The sequence below is a fragment of the Columba livia genome, chromosome Z (assembly GCF_036013475.1).
Source record: "Columba livia isolate bColLiv1 breed racing homer chromosome Z, bColLiv1.pat.W.v2, whole genome shotgun sequence".
NCBI lineage: Eukaryota > Metazoa > Chordata > Aves > Columbiformes > Columbidae > Columba > Columba livia.
Window position 1 is genome coordinate 22038308 of NC_088642.1, and position 12297 is coordinate 22050604.

At 43.2% G+C, this 12297-nt stretch overlaps 1 protein-coding gene across 9 annotated transcripts in view; it reads right to left on the reverse strand.

Annotated features, from left to right (window-relative positions):
• The window catches only part of LOC102086487 (LIF receptor subunit alpha), a 90912-nt gene that overhangs the window by 49839 nt on the left and 28776 nt on the right, over positions 1-12297 (reverse strand). For 2 of the 9 annotated variants that reach the window (XM_065047586.1, XM_065047588.1), the window contains exon 1: positions 5724-5876. The exons of 1 other annotated variant lie outside the window; for it this stretch is intronic. The gene's annotated coding sequence lies outside the window, so the exon portion shown is untranslated. Of the gene's footprint in view, positions 1-5229; positions 5587-5723; positions 5877-12297 lie in introns of those variants that run through there. 6 more of the 9 variants (XM_065047587.1, XM_065047591.1, XM_005508022.4 and 3 more) reach the window with 4 other exon arrangements.

The window sequence follows — 12297 nt, forward strand, 5'->3', positions numbered from 1 at the left end:
AACCATCTTGAACCACCCATTACTCGTAATTTTATTATACCTTCAAGCAGCTTGTGCAATAATGACAAAATTATGTAAGCACAAGAAGCATTCCAGCATACTTTTCAGACAGTGTCTATCACCTAAAGAAATCATACAAATACATTGCTTTATTTAAATGTCATGATCATGCACTACAAATTACCAGGCTACCTTGATATGAAGCAATGAAGGTTCAGTCAATATTACAACACTATTACCAGTGCAGCTGTAGGTATGCAGCAAGCAAAAATATATACCTCTATTTTAGGAATATATGTATGTTCCAAAAGAAAGCGCTTTTGACTGATGATTAAAATGCAGTAAGCTATACTGGGAAAGAACACGGGTATAACATTGTTCATCAATATAGAAACATCCCCCCGCAAAAGTCAAAAACTCACAATAATTCTCTAATCAATGTTACTATATCAGTGAAACTCTTTGGCTGGTGAGGAAAATGCTGCAGCATAAAAGCAAGTCAAAGAAAGTGCTACTTTAGCTACCTAGGACTTCAGGAAATTTCAGGAGGCCAAGTCTGGCTAAAAGGCTGTGCTTCTTAGTTTTGCAGGAGCTGACTCTAAATCACTGGGTTTACAGGTGAGAAAGGAGACTCTACTCCCTGACGACACCCAGCCCAAGAAAGGGGGGAAGATGTCCTGCTCCCAAATACTCCCCTAACACCAAGCTGGCAACACAGGCTTCACATTCTCTGCTGCGGGCTGTGCTGTGGGTCTCAATTTTGGCAGGGTAGGAAGTGAGGCACAAAGAGCAGGGAATTGCTGGAGTGCTGTCCTTGTCTCCATGGCACGTGCTTTTATAACTTGTGCTCCCTGAGGTAAAAGGCATAATTTGGACTCAACAGCTGACAACTCAGCAGTTCTCTGCCTGTGGGATAAGGGAAAGCTGCTTCTGTTGTAGCAACAGTCTTTGACCTCACTCCAATGCCAGCTCCAGACCGTGCATGGAAAGGTCGGGAGACATATGCCCTTCAAAACCATACACCCTGACCAACATTCATGCCGATGGGTTAGGAGTTATTTTTAGTTTAGGCATCTTCTCTTTGCAGTGAAACCCACTACGAGGGGTGATTCCAAGAGACTGCAGCACGGAAAGGCAGAGAGCAGTGAAGTGGCAAAAGTCCCTGCTGAGAGCCCCTGGCGCTTGCAGGAAGTGCAAGGACTTTACAGACACACAGCAGGGGGGCTCCCACAAATTCAGGGACTGCAAATTTTCCAGGGAAGAGTGACAGTGATGATCAGCAACAATCTGTTGGTGCATATGAAAAACAGTCCCTGGGAATTCTTCTCAGGGTCAGAACCTCCAGATATCATTCATTCTAATTAATATCTGCTAGTTTATAAGTCACTTAAGTAAGGCAGGCAAAGAACACAGGAACCCCTGCTGTTTGCTGGTGATCGGTATCCTAGCTGCCCCTCCACCCCGCAAAAGGCAGGGAAGAAAACGCCTCTGGCCATCTAGGAATTTACGTGGCCCCCATCATTGCCATGCTAATGGCTCTGGAAGAGATCTGTAAGATTCTGGAAGAGATCCCTGGAGGCATTTAAATATCTACAAAAACCAAACTTTTGATGCCTAAACCTAAACCAAATGTTTCAAAATCCTATTTAGCTGCAACTAAGTATTAGTAGGAAAAAAGAAGGGGGGGGGGGGGAAAGGAAGAAAAAAAAAAAAAAAATTAAAAGACCGGTAATGATAAATTTTGTAGGCATCAGCATGCATAAATACAGAGTCTCATCTTTGACAAGGCAACAACACCTGTCTGATGCTTAGACACTCAAGATTCACAAAGCAATTGTTTCCCTACCCTATGTCTGCTGATAAAATGTGTGCAGAACCACAGAATCAGGTTCTCCAGAAAAAGCAGCAGCAATCACTTTTGTTTAAAGACACAGAAAAAGAAAGCAGCAGTGGTGCTCCTTTTTCTAAGGCAGCCACTGCAGCACTTGGTAAGGTATGGGAAACACCTCTGACCAGCCAGAGGCTATCCAAAGTAACAGACAACTTAGGACGGAGACTTCTCCAGCCTTTCTGTAGATGGCATTTCTCCCTGAGGTTTAAGAAACCACTGAATCAGCACAAGACTCCACGTCTTTGTGAGAGGGCACTCACTGGAATCGAGGGACCACACGCTTTAGGTCCTGCTCCCAAGGTTTGTTCATATTTTTTACACTAAAATGTTTATGGAATGAGATACGTCAACCAGCCTTGTGGCACAGAGTACAATCACCTCTCAAGCCTTATCTCGAAGTAATTTATTTCTATTTTTAGACAGAAATGTGATGGCTAACAGTCAAAAAGGATTCATTACTAAATCTCAGAGGAAAAGACTCAGCAAAATATGAAATCATTTCAACTAATTCTAGCGAATTATCGGAACAGGAGTAAAACTGTCTTTCATACTTCTTTCTCCATGTCTCCCTGCATGCTACTCGATGTCTGATTCAGCGCAACAGTATCCCCTCTCAGAGAGCCACCAGTATCCGGTTCAAATTCTCAACTCTTCCACCTAACTTTAACCTCCCCTCATCAGACCTTTCCTTGTACTGCTAATTAACATCCCTTCACTTGAATCACCTCTGTATTTCAGCGTCAGTCTGAATCTAACGTCCTGGTGTTTCTATTTTAACTGTGTTCTAGATCAATGTCTGTTATTGAACATGGAACCAAACTAACTCCAAGAAGTTTCACGATTTCTTCTGTTTTCCCTTCCATTATCCAAAAGCTGCCTTTCAACAGCTTAATAAGCTCATTACAAGACAATAGCAACCATCATTTAAAACTGTATCAGACAATTTTTGCTTTTATCCAACCAACGTATCAACACAACAGGAACTGCTGAATTTAGTGTTCTTTGCATTCCTCTGAGCATTAGCATATAGCAGAAGTGGAAAAGAATCTCATCTACCTGGTCACATCATCTGTTGAGTCATTTGCAGAAAAACATAATACATCTGCATCAGCCTTGTGATGCACTGCACTCTGCAAGACAGACTCACTATTTATAAATATCTTTATTGTGTAAGACTGCCAGACACTTTCTTTTTGAGATACAATTTCACCTTTCATGTGGAATATTTACCAACATAGCCAGTTTAAATACATCTTCTCCAAAGGCACAAACCTTGCTGTCAGTCACCCACTGGACTAAACAGTCTAATATTCATGCTCTTAAAGAGTTGTTTCTAACAGATTTAAAGCATCTGTTCTAGCATTATCTATGCATTTCAATAAATTCAGAATTTAGGTTTTTTCTTAATATTTACTAAAGCCCTGAGCTGCATGATGTTGAAACAGATATGACCTTATAGCCGTAGATCATACTCACCAAGCACTTGAAAATTAAAGCTCCATTAACGACCTGCTAAAGTAGCAGCAGCAGATTTGCCACTTGTGAATATATGTTTCTCTTTCTTTCTTGGAAAGCATCTCCACTCATATGGCTCTTCCCACTTTCAGCAAGTTTGCAAGAATGCCCTCATCTAAAGGTTAAGCCTGTCCCTTTCCTCAGCAGACCTGTAAAAGGGTTTTGCACAATCTAACTCATAGATAGCGCTTGCCACTGGTTGTTCTAAGTGACTAAAGCAATATCTTTGGAGAGTGCACAATGGAAACTGTTATCACTTAATAACACTGATAAAAGTTTGAATTGGTGGAATAGTGATAAGATGAAACGATGGGAAGACTAAGTAAACAGAAAGCAAAATCAAACAAAATCAGGTGATATACTGACTGCCTAAAAGCTATACTCCAAACCAGCGCCAAGTTAGTGACTTTTACGCTTTCCAGTTGTGGACTTCTGCAACATTTTGCAGTTTAGTTGTATAGCTTTGCAGCCTACTGACATCACACTGTCTTTTCCTAGTAGCCTCAGCACACCTCTCAGAAGTGACCTGCAGTTCCCCATCCAGCTAACGGCAGGCAACTGATGCTGAGGAATAACAGTCAACTGCGGATATGGTACTACTTATCCTGTGGATACACTCCCAGCATTTGCTTCTGTCTCTTCCACATCCTAATCCTTTCCCGATCAAACATATTTTTTTCTGATCTTGATTCACACTAGGGACTGATCCAGGAGACCTCTATGCATGTTTACCTTTATTACTAAAACCGTACAGAAATCAAAGCTTACCTTTATCACCAAAACCACACACACCATACAATGGCAAAGAAGTTAAGCACAAGGCCAGATTTTCTGCAAATCAAGGCATTCATGCATTCTTACCTACAGGATGTGCAAAGCTTTATATAAAAATCACATGTGTGGTGATGGATCTACTGTCTCAGCCAGCATTGACACATTTTGATTTGAGAGGAAACACGGCATGGCATGGACCTTAATTTTCCCCACAACTGCTAAGTCTGATTAACAGTTTGGATTCATGCTGTGGAGTCGAACCAAGGGCTTAAGAAAAATTTAAAGAATTCTTTTATAATGAGAAAAAAAAAAAAAAGGCAGAATGGACTTCCAGGTGAGATGTCAAGGGTAAGTCAGGCTGCCATACTCAGGTCACAAGCTGGGTTTCAAATACAGCAGAAAGCTACCGAATGCCCATGCTTCATTTAAGGGAATTTGACAGGACACCACAAGCTTTGTTACAGAATATGAATATTTGACTATTTTTGCAATGGAGATTTCAAGTGTGAAAGTCTGTGGAAAAGAATCAAAGTGACAATTCCTAAACAACAGCTCCCAGCCTAACTCTCCCTGGCACTAGAAGATATTGTAAAATCTATCCAAAGCTTTACTCCCATTTATAGCAAAGTTCCCCGTCATGCACCACCGATTACAACTAAAAAACAAACGAACCACATATATCACCAGCTCCTACTAAAGCAACACACAAAATGCCAGCACCATACGCCCAGTTCAAATTTACTTATACATGCTGAATTTTAACAATGGAATGACCTTCTTTCCAGAACTACCTCAGAAGCTTAGAGAGATCTTTCTTAAACGCACTCTCTAAACACATTAGAAATTCAATCACTCAAAGCAGACACGGCAAGCTGTCACTGCACCGGTGTGTCTGCACAACTGGCATGCTGCAAGGTTCACAGCATGTCTGGATGCACCTCAAACGCAAAAGGGGCTCCAGATTTGTATCCCAAGCTCTCCTTTTTTGGGAGGGTGCTACTTATTAAAGAAAAAAAGAAAAAAAAAAAAAGGCAGAAAAAGAGGCATACATATTGTTTACCCGCTGTTCAGTCGTTGCACCAACCAACCTGCCGGCCAGAATGAGCTGTTGACAAAATGCAGCCTGTATTTAAGCCGCAGGCTCCAGGCAGCGGCAGGGCAGAGCCGCCGGTCTCTCCCCCGTGACCCCGGGGGAGGCTGCCGCGCTCCGCGCCCGCACCGGCTGCGACCCCCGGCCGCGCCCCCAGAGCCGCCGCCTGTTCTCCCCCCGGCCGAGCCCCGAGCCGCAGCGCCCGCGGCAGCAGGAAAGCAGGGAGCCAGGCAGGGGGCTTGGAAAACCCCCTGCGGCCCCGCCGGGTGCTGGCTAGGCTGTCAACGCCCCTTCGCCCCTCCTCGCCGGCACCTCCCCGGGACGGTCAGAGGGAGGGATGGAGGGTGCATCTCTCATCTCGGCCCCCCCGGCCGCTCCCCTCCCAGGTGCGAGCGGAGCCCTACCGCGGGGCCGCCCTCGGAGAAGCCGCCCGGCCCGGGGCCCGGCACTCACCCGCCGCCGCCTGACCGTGCCCTGCGGCAGCCTCATGCCGCGAGGGGTGCGCGGGGCTCCCGCGGCGCGGTCCCGGGCGGCCCAGCTCCGGCCGGCAGCAGTGCGCAGCGCCGACAGGAAGGAGGGATGGAGCCGGGGCGGGAGGGATGGGGGGAGGGATAGAGGAGAGGGGGCTGGCGGGCTGCCCGCGGGAGGAGCCTGCGCCGCGCACCGCCCGCCGCCACCACCCCCGACCCTGGCCCCGGGGCGCCGCAGCAGCCCGGCGCGGCACGGGCCGGCCCCGCTGCGGGGACCACGCTCCACCGGAGAAGCGCCGCCGGTAGTCCTGGTTTCACCGGGCCGAAGCCATCCAGGCTTTGTCTGACGCCCGCCTTTAGCTGTGTTGCCGAGGTGTCATCGGGACTAACTTGTGGCAGATCCTCCACTGACCGATGGTTCCAATGAGTCCCCAGTGGGCTGTTGAGAACGTGCTGCGGGGGTGGATGAAGTCACGGATCTGACCTGATAGTTTCAGGTTCTCTCTGTGACACGAGTCAAATATCCTTCTTAGAAACGTATTTTAAATACCTCCAGTGCTGCCAGCCCTCCAGGGTTTGAAGCAGTGGGGCTGGCTCTCCAAATCCATAAGATTTTTGGTAAATTTTATTTTTGTAGCTGCCTCTGTTTTTTGAAATGTGAGACGTGACCTCCAACATTTCTTCGAAGCCACAACAACTACATGCCAGCCTCTCTTTTAAATTAAACTCGAAATCCCCACAATCCCACAGCCTCAAGAGGCCAGCAATTAAAAAAATATATACCACGAGGCCCATAAAATCAGAAGTGTTGGAAAGCCTGTGGCTCCTCTTTTGTTCCCCAGTAAACCACAGCAGAATGGGGAGGAAAAGTAACTGTTCAGTTTTCCTTGCATTTTTCTGCCAACATTTTGCTACAGTGGTTTTACAAGTTACTGTAGATTGTTTTTCTCAGTACCTACATGATAAAGAACTGCAAATACTTGTATGAAGGTCCTGGGCCAGACTTGTGCACCATCTTGGCTAAGTAGATTATTTCAGGTTCCCAAAGCCAGAGTCTCCTGCCATCCTGCACATTCTCTGATTAGAGTAAGTGAATACAAGCAATTTTGTAGAGAAGAAACCTTCCAGAATTTCCTTCCCTTTCCAGTGTTATTGCTTGTGTAAAGAGCATTGAATCTTCAGTAGGCCAGCAAGAGATGCATGAACCTGTGTTTAGGTCATGCATCTGAATGTAAATTCAGATATCTTCTGCCTCAAGAGCATGCTTGACTTCAGGCCTTGTACCCTGAGAGTTGTCCTTCTGTTGACCTGTGTCACCTTCTCAAGAGAAAGGGTCGTGTCCTTATACACATACTATTCTTGGCAAAAAAGGCTGTTTGTTTTGGTTTGTATGGGTTTTTTTAAACAGCATTTGGAGAGAAGCCCTTGGTGGTGAATTCCAAGCAGAAGCTGAAGTTTTCTCCTGATGCACATTAAAACTCCAAGGACAGGCGGACTTTAAGCGAGTTCTTTTAGGGTCTTCTATCCACTAGGTTTAAGCATTTACCTTTCCAGCACATCAGTCAGCTCTTCACAGTCCCAAATTTTGCTCCACTGGCAATGTCTGCTGGATCACTAATTCTGTGGTCTGGACTTCATTCCAAGGACCAAGAGGTTTGGTATGCCAGCTGCCTAAGACTGTTTGCATTTAGTACCCTGCTCCCATTCTAGCCCAGAAGCCCTCCTGCCCTCTTTCTGTGCAACAGCTGGCAAATCACAATGAAACTGAGAGTATCCATACCACCAGAAGGCTGGGGAGAACATGAACCTTTCATGGTACATGACCCATCCAAGGGAGGACTGCCTCTGCCTTTCTGTTTCTAAATCTCATAAATTGCAGCCTGGTGCCCTCCCTAGGGTCTGCATCCCAGGCTCAGAAGGATGCAACTTGCACCTGTGCCATGGATGACAGATGCACAAATGCAGGTTTCCAGCCATGAAAGCTACAGAAGGACTTTCTTTCCAAGGCCTTGAAAATGTTAAATGAAATTGTAGAAGATTTTTTTTCTACAGCTCATGTTTTTTCATCTTTAGTAATGGCTCATAGGCATCTCACTTGTCAGGAAGCCCTGTACCATGTGTACCATGAGTAATTTTGGAAGATCTGTCTCATTTTCTATATGATGAAATCAAGTAATAGCAGATTTTGTTCTTTTCTCTTTTTAACTAGCAAGGCATTTTCCCTGTAACTCACAGACATTCCATACAGGAACTGGGGAAAGAAGTGTGGGTTTGGTTTTTTTTATTTGAAAAATGTGATTGTGAAATTAGAAGGAACTGCCAGGAGAAATCAGAGGTAGAGGTAGTTTCTGAAGTTATGCTAAGGTTTTGATATTATACTAATGACTGAACTTCTAATGACTCAGTTGGAAGTTAAGAAACTTCTAGATCTGATGCTAAGACAAGTCTGTATAGGACAAATTTTAACGTGATAAAGCTACAGATGGTTGGTATCAGTTAAATCTTTTTTATACAGTGAAATATGCTAATTTATTATAATTATCCTCTAGACAAATGACTGGTCTAATTACCCTACTACTTCTGATCTGCAGAAAATATGCTATCTATGCATCCTGTCTCATCATGAGACCTTTCTTATAAAATATAATAGCTGCTATACTTTATAATGAAACTTATCTGAAGATAGTACATATATGCAGGCCATTTATTTTGTTTCCTGCCTTATCTCTAGTTTCCAGAAAACTGAAGGACAGATGCTGGAACACACACTGTGCCTTTATACTCTCAGTGTTGTATTTTGTCATTGATTTTAATAGCAGCAGGGATGTGCCTTTCAACATTGATTTTTTGGACAGTGAGAGAGGAAGGTTTAAGTGTCTCCAGATAGTAGGCTAGTTTTAGTTTATCGTAGTTTCTCTCAGAGCTTAGTATTACTTAGAGAACAACATATCTGCTGTCTAGGTGAGAAAAAACTTCTTGGAGCGTGTAAATTCCAAATGAAAGTGAGAAGCCCAACTAGAACATTTTCGTTAATGGGAGTTTCCTGGAGCCATTTAGTCTTGTATTTAAGGGTGTGTTGGTTATTTATGGCAGAGGAAAGAAACGGATGTGTTGATGTTCTGGAACTTTTCCTTTGTGCATTGTTTCCCATTTCACAGTTGTATTTGGCACCCGCTTTCCTCCAGCCAATAAAGAATATTAAAAAACTTCCTTTTCTGAGAAGTTGTATGCACATTTTACAAACCATACAGTTTAAGCAGAAATGTGTGAGGTAGTACTTCTACCAGCATTTACAAACACCATACATTGTAAATACATAATATTACCAGCAAAGGTCTGACAGTGATTCTTTTTTATGGACTATCTATTCTTGCTTTCTTTAAAAAAAGGTTATTATATAATACAACCAACAAAGCAAATTTGGGTCTGAACAAAAGTATTCAGGAAAGCCAATAAGAAAACTCACACTGGCTAAGATAAGAGCCGGAGGTGCCTCTGTTCATGCCAAGAATAACGTCGCGTACCATGGATAGTGCGTGTGTTTTGGTGCACTCACAAAGCAACAGCTCTTTCCTATGAGGTCTCAGTGGAAGCATCCCTGTGTTGTTAAGCTGGCACAGAGCTGTTCTTGGAAATCAGTACACTGACCCCAGAGCTATAAACTCTTTGTAATTAATCTTTTTCAAATACAAAGAATTTTCTTCATCAGTAGGGACCTATGCCTGTAAACCCAGTGACATGTTGGCAATATATTGCTAAATGGCTTCAAAAAATTCCTTGGTCTCCCTTGTGAACAGGAAAACCATAGGGTCTACTGCGGTTTTTGTGTTTGCAGGGAGAAGAAATTAGGACTTTGATCTACTGACCTGTGCTAACTTAGATAGTGCCTTGAATTTAAAAAGAAATGGAAAGAAAAACCTTACTTGCCAAAAATAATTAAATTGAAGACACTTGCATTCCTTTCACTGGAAAAATTCTACATAAAATGCCTCGAAAATACACGGTGTGGAAATACTGGATGACTGGATGCACTACCAGTAATAAGACCCTTATGGTCAGCACTGAAGGTAAAGCTTTTCCCATGCAGTACAGAAATGCTAGCAGGTGGATCTCATTGCCACACACTGCCAAGTGTCAAGATCTTCCTCTCCAAATGGTCTGACCAAGGTTATTTGTGCGTAGGGCAGAGGGCAAGGGGCACAAACTGCTGAGTCCTCAGTAAGTGTGTTGTATCTCTCTTCACTGGCAACAACAAACCATTTTTTTGAACACATTTTTATATTTGCCTGAGCCAAGCAGTTGTTAGGCAATGATGTTGCCTCATAACCTTGCTTGCCTTATCCTCCAGGAATCTTTGAAAAATTTCTGCCCATTGCCTTATTCCCTCATTTTGCCATCTTTATGGGTACTGTCTGTTGTCAGAACATGGTTTTGTGGGGTTTTTTTGTGACTAGTGGCTTTATCAGAGCAAGGGGACTGAATTTTTGGTCTTATCTTGTGGGCTGGATGTAAAAAAACTTACTTTTCACCATTCCTTCATTTGACTGCTGTTGTTCATGTCCATCATGTCCATTAATGCTTATTCTTTCCACCCTTGCTCTAGTGCATCTTCTGATGTTTCACATACAGGCTTTTCCATTCATACTTCATTCAGATGAGTCTTAATTCTTCAGTTGCAAATGTCTACAGTGGCTACTTGTGAAATAGTGCCCAAGAAGGGATGCACTGCTGAAGTTACTCTGCTGAAACAACGTACATGCTGTAAACTGATTGCTTCCCAGTCTAAGCATTTGTGCCATCCTGCAGTTGATTATACTGGTGGTGTAAAGTTCAGCACATGCTTAATCATGTTGGATGCAACCCACTGCTGAGTCTCATACAGTAGCATGAGAGGACAGACTTCAAGTCAGTGAAATAAGATACAACATAGTTGTTGGAAAGAAATGAAGCTAAATATACATTTCTGAAGAAACACCAACAAATGGTAACAATCTTACTAACTGTGGAAGGATTGGTGGAACCAGTCCTAGAACTAAGTCTGATTTATGGGTATGAAATTTAAGAGGCTTACTTTGCACAGTAGTCGCAAGGCCCAATTACATCACAAAAAATAGGATTTATAAGAATCAGAAGCTAATTTAGATTTGTAATAGCCATAGAAGCTGCAAACAGAAGATACTGAGAGTATCTCAGACATTCATAAACTCTTAATATCGCAAGGCCCTCCACTGGTTCCCCAACATCTATTTATTACATTCAAACATAGTGCCTTGCTCTGTGCAACTTTCAGCTGTGCTCCTTATTTAGTAATTCTTGTCACTGTGGTGTTGGCTCTGTTTCCAATGCAGTGCTATTCCTGTTAGTCCTATCTTTATGCTCACCAATTTATCAGCTAAATATTGCTATGCTTTCTCTATTTCTATGAATCCCACAAAGAAATATACCCTGTACTACAAAGCTTAGGAAGTTGACGCTTCAGATTTTCTGTGCTCTGGTACATGGCCTGAACATGTCTGATGAATGTCAGATGAATTTGAAGCACCCTGAGCTGTTATGAACTTTGCATGCACTCCAGAGCTGATCTCTACATCAACAGGAGCCATTCAACCAGAATTCATGTAGCTCAGCTGAGCTGCCAGCTTCAGCGAACCCTGAATAAGTGGCTAGAATTTTCAAATTCTCCCTTCACAAAGTTTCCAGGCAGCAACACCCTCTCCCTCTGCTGAACCATATCCAGGGAAAGGAATATGCCTTCTCCCATACTATCCTTGGACTGAGCTGTAAGCCCATTCACTGCTTGGAACAAAATTTCTATGCATCAGCATGAAGGAGCAAGACAAAGACAGCTCTGCCAGAGAGGAGGTGGGGATATGTAACAAATGCTTTTCAGGAGAGTATGAAGACCTATATTTGCATGGTTCATGGCAATCATCTTGTCAGTCTTTCCATGTAATTTTTCAGATGTGGGTATCAGTACTGCTCAGCACAGTTTGTCAGAATTTGGGATACTATAGCATTAAACAATGTGCAAATACCTTAGGGTATATACTGAAGACACAACAGCAAAATCAATGTATTAGAAACAATTTTATCCTTTCTGGGCCTGACTTCAGAAATGTTATTGTTTAATGTGTCTCAGTTGCCCTGGTTAAACACAGTTCTCTTGCAGGCTATTAAGAGGTTTGTATTTGTAGATAAACAGGAATTCTAATTCTAGTGGAGAAGACAATCCCCCCACATTTGAAAGCCAGGCTGAAAGACGTTTTCATAAAAGTAGGTGGTTACCCTACGTTAAATATTGTGGCAAATTCTGTAACTGTTCCAGGAGTTTCCATCAAGGGGGACCTATTTTTGTCCTCCGTTGTGTTTTTCTTTTTATACAAAAACATCTCTACCAATGATGTAAGATCCTAACCTAGTACTCACTTAATTACATATCTGCGTCCTTAGGTCCTCCCTTCTGGTATAACAAGCACCGTTGCTTTCAATAGTTTGCAGATTGGCTGCAATCTCAATCTGCCTCTGCACATCCCTAGTAAAGCAAAGGAGCTGCCCAC